This window comes from Coregonus clupeaformis, chromosome 12, assembly GCF_020615455.1.
Source record: "Coregonus clupeaformis isolate EN_2021a chromosome 12, ASM2061545v1, whole genome shotgun sequence".
In the NCBI taxonomy this organism is placed as follows: Eukaryota; Metazoa; Chordata; class Actinopteri; order Salmoniformes; family Salmonidae; genus Coregonus; species Coregonus clupeaformis.
The window spans coordinates 13,209,082-13,221,494 of record NC_059203.1 but is presented as its reverse complement, the minus strand read 5'-3'; the positions used below and the strand labels follow the sequence as shown (position 1 = coordinate 13,221,494).

At 43.0% G+C, this 12,413-nt stretch overlaps 1 pseudogene; it reads left to right on the top strand.

Moving 5' to 3' along the window:
- The first annotated feature begins 968 nt into the window (after positions 1-968).
- Positions 969-12,413, top strand: part of LOC121578815 — a 30,219-nt pseudogene continuing 18,774 nt past the window's right edge.

Here is a 12,413-nt window from a genome sequence, read left to right as displayed (position 1 = left end):
GTATACGCTATTGTCACCTGTCACTGGCAAACCTGTTGTAGTGCCTGTTCTAAAAAGGTGATTAAATCCTAGTTATAGGGCCCACAATTGAATCAGCAGTATGCACACAGTTGTTCCCTAGTCCTGGGGCCATTTCAAGCATCTCATAGTAGGAGTGCTGATATATAGGATCAGTTTAGCCTTTTAGATCACAATGAATATGATTACATGGACAGGGGGTACCTGATTCTACATCAGCACTATATCAGCAATCTACATCACTGCTATACAGGGTTGGATAAGTTACTTTCTAAATGTAATCTGTTACAGTTACTAGTTACCCGTCCAAAATTGTAATCAGTAAAGTAACTTTTGGATTACCCAAACTCAGTAACGTAATCTGATTACTTTCAGTTACTTTAGGATTACTTTCCCCTTAAGAGGCATTAGAAGAAGACTAAAATGATCCATCGAACACATTAAACTTGCACCTTTTTTTCAATTCTGAATTGAATGTCATTGAGAAAACAGAAAGGTGGCATAATGTATTTTTTTTTTGCACAAACAACCTTTCTGAATTTAAAAGTAATCCAAGAAGTAATCATCTAGTTTTTCAAAAGTATCTTGTAATTTGGTAATGTAACTGATAACAGTTGCATTTTTATGTAATGAGATGACATGTAATAAACTACTCCCCAACCCTGCTGCTAGAGATGCAGGCCCAGATCTGTGTGGAAGCACTATGGCATAGCAATGACTTTTGACATGTTGTAAAACACACACAACAAGGAAGAGAGAGTTGAGTGGTTGGGTTAACTGACACTGAAAAGAAACCCAAAACCCAAGCTCCAACTCCACCAATCACGTGACAGGGTGGAGCCTGGTCTATCTGAGTGCTGGATGCACTTGTCTTTGAGGCTGTTTCCTGATCTGGAGGAGACAGACCAGGGCTATAACAGTAGGGGGGAGAGGAGAGGAGCATCATGTCCATGGCTTACCAACAGAAGCTAACTGAGAAGCTCACCATTTTTAACGACAGGGGGAGAGGGGTGCTTCTACGAATGAACTACATTCGAGTCGGTCTGTTGAGGAGAATGGCAAGACTTTAGAAGCAGCAAAATGAAAAAAGGAACTTGAAGGAAAGTCAGAGTTTTTTCTTCCTGATTACATTCAAAACTATTGGCCACTTTTTTGATGGAGATCTGTGTGGATGGAAACACTGGGATAGGAAATGATCAATGTTTAACATTCAAAAATGTAATGATCTCTTTAAATACAGTTAGCTTGGTGGCTGCTGGGGTAAGAATATATATTTTCTGAGTGTCGGCTTGTCTTGAAGAAGAAACCAGAGTGATCTGGCAGCCACTCAGAGACCTCTGCTGCTGTTGTACATGCTGATCCCACTTTATACTAAATAAAGCCTTGCTTGTAAGGCTCCATAAATCCTTTCCTAGGCCTGTACAATACATATCAGGAAAATCTAATAACATTTTATTTGTCACATGCTACAGTGTGGACTAACAGTGAAATGCGTACTTACGGGCCATTCCCAAAAATGCAGAGAGAAAGATTATAGAGAAATAATAGAAAAGTAAAACACGTAGTAATGAAAGTAAAACTAGATTCACAATGAGTAACAATAACTTGGCTATATACACGGGGCTACCAGTACCTAGTCGATTGCAGGGGTACGAGGTAATGGAGGTAGATATGTACATATAACTACGAATAAAGTGACAGATAATAAACAGTAGCAGCAGCATATGTGATGAGTCAGAAAAGTTAGCGCAAAAAGGGTCAATGCAGATAGTTAAATAGTTAACCAAATAGCTACCTTGACTAACTATTTAGCAGTCTTATGGCTTGGGGGTAGAAGTTGTTCAGGGTCCTGTTGGTTCCAGACCATAGATTAGGGCCTAATTAATTCATTTCCATTGACTGATTCCCTTATATGAACTGTAACTCAGTAAAATCTTTAAAATTGTTGCATGTTGAGTTTATATTTTTGTTCAGTGTATTTAACTAACTATTTAGCAGTCTTATGGCTTGGGCGTAGAAGGTGTTCACGACAAAGCCTATTCCCCTCAGGAGACTGAAAAGATTTGGCATGGGTCCTCAGATCCTCAAAAAATTATACAGCTGCACCATCGAGAGCATCCTGACTGGTTGCATCACCGCCTGGTATTGGATAAAAGCGTCTGCTAAATGGCATATTATTATTATTATTATTATTGGTATGGCAACTGCTTGGCCTCCGACCGCAAGGCACTACAGAGGGTAGTGCGTACGGCCCAGTACATCACTGGGGCCAAGCTTCCTGCCATCCAGGACCTCTATACCAGGCGGTGTCAGAGGAAGGCCCTCAAAATTGTCAAAGACTCCAGCCACCCTAGTCATAGACTGTTCTCCCTGCTACCGCACGGCAAGCGGTACCGGAGTGCCAAGTCTAGGTCCAAAAGACTTCTCAACAGCTTCTACCCCCAAGCCATAAGACTCCTGAACAGCTAATCATGGCTACCTGGACTATTTGCACTGCCCCCCCCACCCCATCCTTTTTACGCTGCTGCTACTCTGTTAATTATTTATGCATAGTCACTTTAACTCTACCCACATGTACATATTACTTCAACTACAGTGGGGGAAAAAAGTATTTAGTCAGCCACCAATTGTGCAAGTTCTACCACTTAAAAAGATGAGAGAGGCCTGTAATTTTCATCATAGGTACACGTCAACTATGACAGACAAAATGAGAAAAAAAAATCCAGAAAATCACATTGTAGGATTTGTTATGAATTTATTTGCAAATTATGGTGGAAAATAAGTATTTGGTCACCTACAAACAAGCAAGATTTCTGGCTCTCACAGACCTGTAACTTCTTATTTAAGAGGCTCCTCTGTCCTCCACTCGTTACCTGTATTAATGGCACCTGTTTGAACTTGTTATCAGTATAAAATACACCTGTCCACAACCTCAAACAGTCACACTCCAAACTCCACTATGACCAAGACCAAAGAGCTGTCAAAGGACACCAGAAACAAAATTGTAGACCTGCACCAGGCTGGGAAGACTGAATCTGCAATAGGTAAGCAGCTTGGTTTGAAGAAATCGACTGTGGGAGCAATTATTAGGAAATGGAAGACATACAAGACCACTGATAATCTCCCTCGATCTGGGGCTCCACACAAGATCTCACCCCGTGGGGTCAAAATGATCACAAGAACGGTGAGAAAAAATCCCAGAAACACACGGGGGGACCTAGTGAATGACCTGCAGAGAGCTGGGACCAAAATAACAAAGCCTACCATCAGTAACACACTACGCCGCCAGGGACTCAAATCCTGCAGTGCAAGACGTATCCCCCTGCTTAAGCCAGTACATGTCCAGGCCAGTCTGAAGTTTGCTAGAGTGCATTTGGATGATCCAGAAGAGGATTGGGAGAATGTCATATGGTCAGATGAAACCAAAATATAACTTTTTGGTAAAAACTCAACTTGTCGTGTTTGGAGGACAAAGAATGCTGAGTTGCATCCAAAGAACACCATACCTACTGTGAAGCATGGGGGGTGGAAACATCATGCTTTGGGGCTGTTTTTCTGCAAAGGGATCAGGACGACTGATCCGTGTAAAGGAAAGAATGAATGGGGCCATGTATCGTGAGATTTTGAGTGAAAACCTCCTTCCATCAGCAAGGGCATTGAAGATGAAACGTGGCTGGGTCTTTCAGCATGACAATGATCCCAAACACACCACCCAGGCAACGAAGGAGTGGCTTCGTAAGAACCATTTCAAGGTCCTGGAGTGGCCTAGCCAGTCTCCAGATCTCAACCCCATAGAAAATCTTTGGAGGGAGTTGAAAGTCCGTGTTGCCCAGTGACAGCCCCAAAACATCACTTCTCTAGAGGATATCTGCATGGAGGAATGGGCCAAAATACCAGCAACACTGTGTGAAAACCTTGTGAAGACTTCCAGAAAACGTTTGACCTGTGTCATTGCCAACAAAGGGTATAAAACAAAGTATTGAGAAACTTTTGTTATTAGCCTTTCCAAAAATGTAATGGCTACAGATGTGAGTGCTATGGGGCATTAGTCATTTAGATAGGGTACCTTGGCGTTCTTGGGCACAGGGACTACGGTGGTCTGCTTGAAATATGTAGGTATTACAGACTCAGGGTGTGACAGGTTGAAAATGTCAGTGAAGACACTTGCCAGTTGGTCAGCGCATACTCTGAGTACGCGTCCTGCTAATCCGTCTGGCCCTGCGCCCTTGTGAATTTTTACCTATTTAAACCTGTCTTACTCACATCGGCTATCATCGTCCGGAACAGGAGGCAAATAAGCAAATAAGTTTATACTAAATTCACACAAGTGTTAGTTCATTTCCTGAATTGAGTGAATCAAAATGTCATTGACCCCAACCCCACCGAGTTCTGTTCCAGACGTGCTCAGTTCTGTTCCAAGCTTCGGCCACAATACCTGATGGACAAGACCATGGAAGCGTCTGTCAAATACATCAGGTGATGACCACCATGTCCAGTTACTATGACTCATTCATAGACGTCATGGAGTTCAGGGTGAGTCTTTCTATACCAGTGTTTCCCAAACCTCCATGCCAATAGCCCCAGCCAGGTCCACTTGTTTAATAAATGCAAAGCTTTCCTCTAAGAGTCTTTCTCCAGTGTTTCCCAAACTCTCTTCCAGTAACCCCAGCCAGGTCCACTTATTTTATGTATTGCATGTCAACTAATCATCAAGCACTTCATTAGTTGAATCAGCAGTGCAAGTTCTGGAATAAATAAAATATGAGGAAGTGTTTCATTCAGATATTACTGCATTGGTATTCAAAGCACAAAACAAAAATTATCCAAACTGGATTAACATATAAAGTGATATTTTTTCCTCCCCCAACTTAAATAATATGCTTTTCAAGGGGAGTCAAATTGATTTATTTTATTGTACAGAGGAAATTGTGTCCTGTGCCTCAGGCGTATTCATTATGTGTGATGAAGGTCACAGTATGGGATATACATTGTAGGGAGGTCATGCAATAATAAAGAGTTTATTATGATGATAATACTGTCACACCCTGATCTGTTTCACATGTCTTTGTGATTGTCTCCACCCCCCTCCAGGTGTCTCCCATCTTCCCCATTATCCTCAGTGTATTTATACCTGTGTTCTCTGTTTGTCTGTTGCCAGTTCGTTTTGTTTCGTCAAGCCTACCAGTGGTTTTCCCCTTGCTCCTGTCTTTCTCAAGTTCCTGTTTTCTAGTTTTCCCGGTGTTGACCATTCTGCCTGCCCTGACCCTGAGCCTGCCTGCCGTTCTGTACCTAGACACACCACCCTGGATTATTGACCTCTGCCTCCCCTGACACTGAGACTGCCTGCCGCTCTGTACCTATTGGACTCTGATCTGGATTACTGACCTCTGCCTGCCCTTTACCTGTCGTTTGCCTGCCCCCTGTTTTTGTAATAAACATTTGTTACTTCAACATTGTTTGCATCTGGGTCTTCTCCTGAAACGTGATAAATACAATAAAATACTACACATCAATTTGTCACCCAATTTCAGAATGGAAAATATAAAAAATATATGAATGATGATACAACAAAATAATACACTCCGACGTTTAACCCAATTTCTTTGGATAGGCTGTGGCATTTCTATAAGGCCTGTATAATCCAAAACTCTATGAGGATAGCCATGGCTAGCAGGTGTTTATTCCCTATGGCCCTCTGTACTGTTCCACTGCATTATTTGACGTCCGCATTGTTACAGAGCAACATGAACGCATCAACCAACTGCATTATCTGACGTCTGTATTGTTACATAGCAACATGAATTCATCAACCCACTGCATTATTTGACATCTGTACTGTTACAGAGCAACATGAACGCATCAACCCACTGAATTATTTGACATCTGTACTGTTACAGAGCAACATGAACGCATCAACCCACTGAATTATTTGACGTCTGTACTGTTACAGAGCAACATGAACGCATCAACCCACTGAATTATTTGACATCTGTATTGTTACAGAGCAACATGAATGCATCAACCCACTGCATTAGTTGACGTCTGTATTGTGAGTACAGCATTCCACAACAGTGGTTTTGCCCCTTAGGGCCACCGTAGGTGTCACACAGCACATGATAACTAATTTACAAGTTGTCATGTTAACCTACTTTTTAACCTGCATCATTCGTTAATTCAGTAATTAATTAATTCACTCACTCATTCATCCATTCCTTCAGTAATTCATTAATTCACTCACTCATTAATTCAGTAATTCATTCATTCATTCATTCATCAGGCGATGAACTTTGACTTCACCAACACCTACCTGGAGCTCATCGTCACCTACACGTCCATCATCGTCATGTTGTTACGTATTGATGACATGAAGGTCCTGGTGGCCATGTACAACTGTGCTCACGAGATGCCCAACGGAAACAGGTAAGACCGGTCACATCTATCAACTATTCAAATACAGTCGATTCAGGAAGGGATTAGGAATACAAATTCAAGAATAGAATGGAAACAATCCTCATTGAAAATTACCGAGCTTCTATTCAATACATCTTTCATTGACATTTCTGAACAGACAATGAATTAATGTATTTTCATATGCAAATACATAACCAGATCACATGCTCACACTGCAAGCTCATTTCACTCTCAATTCAATTCATGCCAGGAATAATCGGACATGGGCTTTTTCCACTCATTCAATGGAGGATGACATTTAAATATCAATTCATGATTTAAACAAATCTGATGTTCTCATCATTCAGTGGAGGATGTCATTAGCGTAGGCTAAGCAACTGCCCAGTCACGATAACTTGACTCCTCTTAGCCATTAATGTAGCCACGCATCTCAAAAGATGATTACCCATTAATTGCACACAGTTGTCTCCTCAACTAATAACTGGTTAATTAACAAGTAACAACACATCTTTCCCTTCCTGTCCAGCCTTTCCCAGAGTGAAAAGCAATACACTGACATTTTGAGTCCTCCCATTTCACGCCATATTCATTTATATCGCCAAAATGGCAGGAGGAAGTTTATCTTGATCGAAGACGCTGTGGAGGAGGAAATACAATAAGGAACAAAGAAATGGAATGTCACAGCAATTTTCCACCAGTCCCTACATAATACGCATCAGTGGCTTGGAGATAGTGCGCTACTTTTGATCAAGCTGATGGAGTTTAGAAGGAGAGAGAGTGCTTGATGATGCCTCTTCTTCATCTCCTATTCAAAAAGTGATAAGTAATGACACTTGAAAGAATGGGGGGAATCTGATTGACTTTTTTTGTGTGGGTGATGCCACCACATGATACTGCTGTTTGTATGAGTTAGTATGGTACATGACAGTGGTATGAGTATACATGCATGAATGTGTGGTTGATTGACTAAGTCATGCGTGATTAATTGATTGATCCTCAAGTGACCCTGCGTATCCCTGCCTGGCTCAGATGTTTCTGGAGTATGATCAGCCCATGAAGAAACTCACTGAGGAGTTTGGCGCTCACACTAAGGTAATGTCAACTGTATATTCACTAGGGTATATTGACTAAAGTATATCCACTAGGGTATATTCACTAAGGTATATTCACTAGTGTATATTACCTAAGGTATATTCACTAAGGTCTATTCACTAAGGTATATTCACTAGGGTATATTCACTAGGGTATATTCACTAGGGCACATTCACTATGGTATATTCACTAAGGTATATTCACTAAGGTATATTCACTAGGGTATTTTCACTAGGGTATATTCACGAGGGTATATTCACTAGGGTATATTCACTAAGTTATATTCACTAAGGTAATGTCAACTTTACATTCACTAGGGTATATTCACTAGGGTATATTCATTAGGGTAAATTCACTAGGGTATATTCACTAGCCTATATTCACTAAGGTAAATTCACTAGGGTATATTCACTAGGGCATATTCATTAAGGTATATTCACTAGAGTATATTCACTAAGGTATATTCACTAGGGTAATGTCAACTGTACATTCACTAGGGTATATTCACTAGGGTATATTCATTAGGGTAAATTCACTAGGGTATATTCACTAGGGCATTTTCACTGGGGCATATTCACTAGGGCATATTCATTAAGGTACATTCACTAGGGCATATTCACTAAGGTATATTCACTAGGGTATATTCACTAGGGTATATTCACTAAGGTATATTCACTAGGGTATATTCACTAGGGTATATTCACTAGGGTATATTTACTAGGGTATATTCACTAAGGTATATTTACTAGGATATATTCACTATTGTATATTCACTAAGGTATATTTACTAGGATATATTCACTATTGTATATTCACTAAGGTATATTAACTATTGTATATTCACTAGGGTAATGTCAACTGTATATTGAAAATGGCTGTAAATATTAGAGTGGGTCATTATTCCTGAAAATCAATGGAGTTCATGATTTTTACTGCTGTTCGGCCTAACAACACTGTTATGGAAATGTAATACAGTAAAAAATTGAACTCTACCCATCTCTCCCTCTCTCTCGCTCCCACCCTTTCCCTCCCACCCAATCCCTCCTTCTCCAACCCTCTCCCCCCTCTCCCACCCTCTCCCTCCCACCCTATCCCTCCTTCTCCAACCCTCTCCCCCCTCTCCCCCCTCTCACCCCTCTCCCCCTCTCCAACCCTCTTCCCCCCTCTCCCCCTCTCCCCCTCTCCAACCCTCTCCCCCCTCTCCCCTCTCCAACCCTCTCCCCCTCTCCCCACTCTCCCCCTCTCCAACCCTCTCCAACCCTCTCCCCCCATTTTCTCTTCGTATCTTCTGCTCTGCTCTGTTCTGCTCTGTTCTGCTCTGTTCTGCTCTGTTCTGCTCTGCTCTACTCTGTTCTGCTCTGCTCTGTTCTACTCTCTTCTGCTCTGTTCTGCTCTGTTCTGTTATGCTCAGTTCTGCTCAGTTCTGTTCTGCTCTGCTCTGCTCTGCTCTGTTCTGCTCTGCTCTGTTCTGTTCTGTTCTGCTCTCTTCTCTTCTCTTCTCTTCTCTTCTCTTCTCTTCTCTTCTCTTCTCTTTTCCTATTTTATTTTCCTCTCCTCTTATCTCCTCTCCTCCTCTCTTACCTGCCCTACCATGTCCTGCCTGCTGATTTTCAAAGGCAGCGACTGGAGTCTTTGAAGCACCATTGCGCTCTATGTTCACTGTTAGTCTCTGGGCCCTGTGGCTCTCTACATGTTAGTCTCTGGGCCCTGTGGCCTCTCTACATGTTAGTCTCTGGGACCTGTGGCTCTCTACATGTTAGTCTCTGGGCCCTGTGGCCTCTCTACATGTTAGTCTCTGGGCCCTGTGGCTCTCTACATGTTAGTCTCTGGGCCCTGTGTCTCTCTACATGTTAGTCTCTGGGCCCTGTGGCTCTCTACATGTTAGTCTATGGGCCCTGTGGCTCTCTACATGTTAGTCTCTGGGCCCTGTGGCTCTCTACATGGTAGTCTCTGGGTCCTGTGGCCTCTACATGTTAGTCTCTGGGCCCTGTGGACTCAAATCTTAGTCTCTGGGCCCTGTGTCTCTCTACATGTTAGTATCTGGGCCCTGTGGCCTCTCTACATGTTAGTCTCTGGGCCCTGTGGCCTCTCTACGTGTTAGTCTCTGGGCCCTGTGGCTCTCTACGTGTTAGTCTCTGGGCCCTGTGGCTCTCTACATGTTTGTCTCTGGGCCCTGTGGCCTCTACATGTTAGTCTCTGGGCCCTGTGTCTCTCTACATGTTAGTCTCTGGGCCCTGTGGCTCTCTACATGTTAATCTCTGGGCCCTGTGGCTCTCTACATGTTAGTCTCTGGGCCCTGTGGCCTCTCTACATGTTAGTCTCTGGGCCCTGTGGCCTCTACATGTTAGTCTCTGGGCCCTGTGGCCTCTACATGTTAGTCTCTGGGCCCTGTGGCTCTCTACATGTTCATCTCTGGGCCCTGTGGCTCTCTACATGTTAGTCTCTGGGCCCTGTGGCTCTCTACATGTTCGTCTCTGGGCCCCGTGGCCTCTCTACATGTTAGTCTCTGGGCCCTGTGGCCTCTACATGTTAGTCTCTGGGCCCTGTGGCTCTCTACATGTTAGTCTATGGGCCCTGTGGCTCTCTACATGTTAATCCCTGGGCCCTGTGGCCTCTACATGTTAGTCTCTGGGCCCTGTGGCCTCTCTACATGTTAGTCTCTGGGCCCTGTGGCCTCTAAATGTTAGTCTCTGGGTCCTGTGGCTCTCTATATGTTAGTCTCTGGGCCCTGTGGCTCTCTACATGTTAGTCTCTGGGCCCTGTGGCTCTCTACATGTTTGTCTCTGGGCCCTGTGGCTCTCTACATGTTAGTCTCTGGGCCCTGTGGCTCTCTACATGTTAGTCTCTGGGCCCTGTGGCTCTCTACATGTTAGTCTCTGGGCCCTGTGGCTCTCTACATGTTAGTCTCTGGGCCCTGTGGCTCTCTACATGTTAGTCTCTGGGCCCTGTGGCTCTCTACATGTTAGTCTCTGGGCCCTGTGGCTCTCTACATGTTAGTCCCTGGGCCCTGTGGCCTCTCTACATGTTAGTCTCTGGGCCCTGTGGCTCTCTACATGTTATTCTATGGACCCTGTGGCTCTCTACATGTTAGTCTCTGGGCCCTGTGGCTCTCTACATGTTAGTCTCTGGGCCCTGTGGCTCTCTACATGTTAGTCACTATGTCCTCTCCTCTCCTCTCCTCTCCTCTCCTCTCCTCTCCTCTCCTCTCCTCTCCTCTCCTCTCCTCTCCTCTCCTCTCCTCTCCTCTCCTATCAATTCAATTCAATTCAATTTAAGGGTTTATTGGCATGGGAAACGTATGTTAACATTGCCAAAGCAAATGAAATAGATAATAAACAAAAGTGAAATAAACAATAAATATTAACAGTAAACATTACACTCAGAAGTTCCAAAATAATAAAATACATTTCAAATGTCATATTATGTATATTATGTACAAATACAGTGTTGTAACAATGTGCAAATAGTTAAAGTACAAATGGGCAAATAAATAAACATAAATATGGGTTGTATTTACAATGGTGTTTGTTCTTCACTGGTTGCCCTTTTCTTGTGGCAACAGGTCACAAATCTTGCAGCTGTGATGGCACACTGTGGTTTTTCACCCAGTAGATAGGGGAGTTTATCAAAATTGGGTTTGTTTTCAAAATTCTTTGTGGATCGCTGTAATCTGAGGGAAATATGTGTCTCTAATATGGTCATACCTATGCTCACTGAGTCTTTACATAGTCAAAGCTTTCCTTAAGTTTGGGTCAGTCACAGTGGTCAGGTATTCTGCCACTGTGTATTCTCTGTTTAGGGCCAAATAGCATTCTAGTTTGCTCTGTTTTTTTATTTGTTCTTTCCAATGTTTCAAGTAATTATCTTTTTGTTTTCTCATGATTTGGTTGGGTCTAATTGTGTTGTTGTTGTTGTTGTCCTGGGGCTCTGTGGGGTCAGTTTGTGTTTGTGAACAGAGCCCCAGGACCAGCTTACTTAGGGGACTCTTCTCCAAGTTAATCTCTCTGTAGGTGATGGCTTTGTTATGGAAGGTTTGGGAATCGCTTCCTATTAAGTGGTTATAGAATTTAACGGCTCTTTTCTGGATTTTGATAATTAGCGGGTATTGGCCTAATTCTGCTCTGTATGCATTATTTGGTGTTTTTCATTGTACATGGAGGATATTTTTGCAGAATTCTGCATGCAGAGTCTCAATTTGGTGTTTGTCCCATTTTGTGAATTCTTGGTTGGTGAGCGGACCCCAGACCTCACAACCATAAAGGGCAATGGGTTCTATAACTGATTCAAGTATTTTTAGCCAGATCCTAATTGGTATGTCAAATTTTATGTTCCTTTTGATGGCATTGAAGGCCCTTCTTGCCTTGTCTCTCAGATCGTTCACAGCTTTGTGGAAGTTATCTGTGGCGCTGATGTTTAGGCCGAGGTATGTATAGTTTTTTGTGTGCTCTAGGGCAACGGTGTCTAGATGGAATTTGTATTTGTGGTCCTGGCAACTGGACCTTTTTTGGAACACCATTATTTTTGTCTTACTGAGATTTACTGTCAGGGCCCAGGTCTGACAGAATCTGTGCAGAAGATCTAGGTGCTGCTGTAGGCCCTCCTTGGTTGGTGACAGAAACACCAGATCATCAGCAAACAGTAGACATTTGACTTCAGATTCTAGTAGGGTGAGGCCAAATTGAGTCAAAAGCTTTTTTGAAATCAACAAAGCATGAGAAGACTTTGCCTTTGTTTTGGTTTGTTTGTTTGTCAATTTTCTCCTCCTCTCCTCTCCTCTCCTCTCCTCTCCTCTCCTCTCCTCTCCTCTCCTCTCCTCTCCTCTCCTCTCCTCTCCTCTCCTCTCCTCTCCTCTCCTCTCCTCTCCTCTCCTCTCCTCTAATCTAATCTAATCT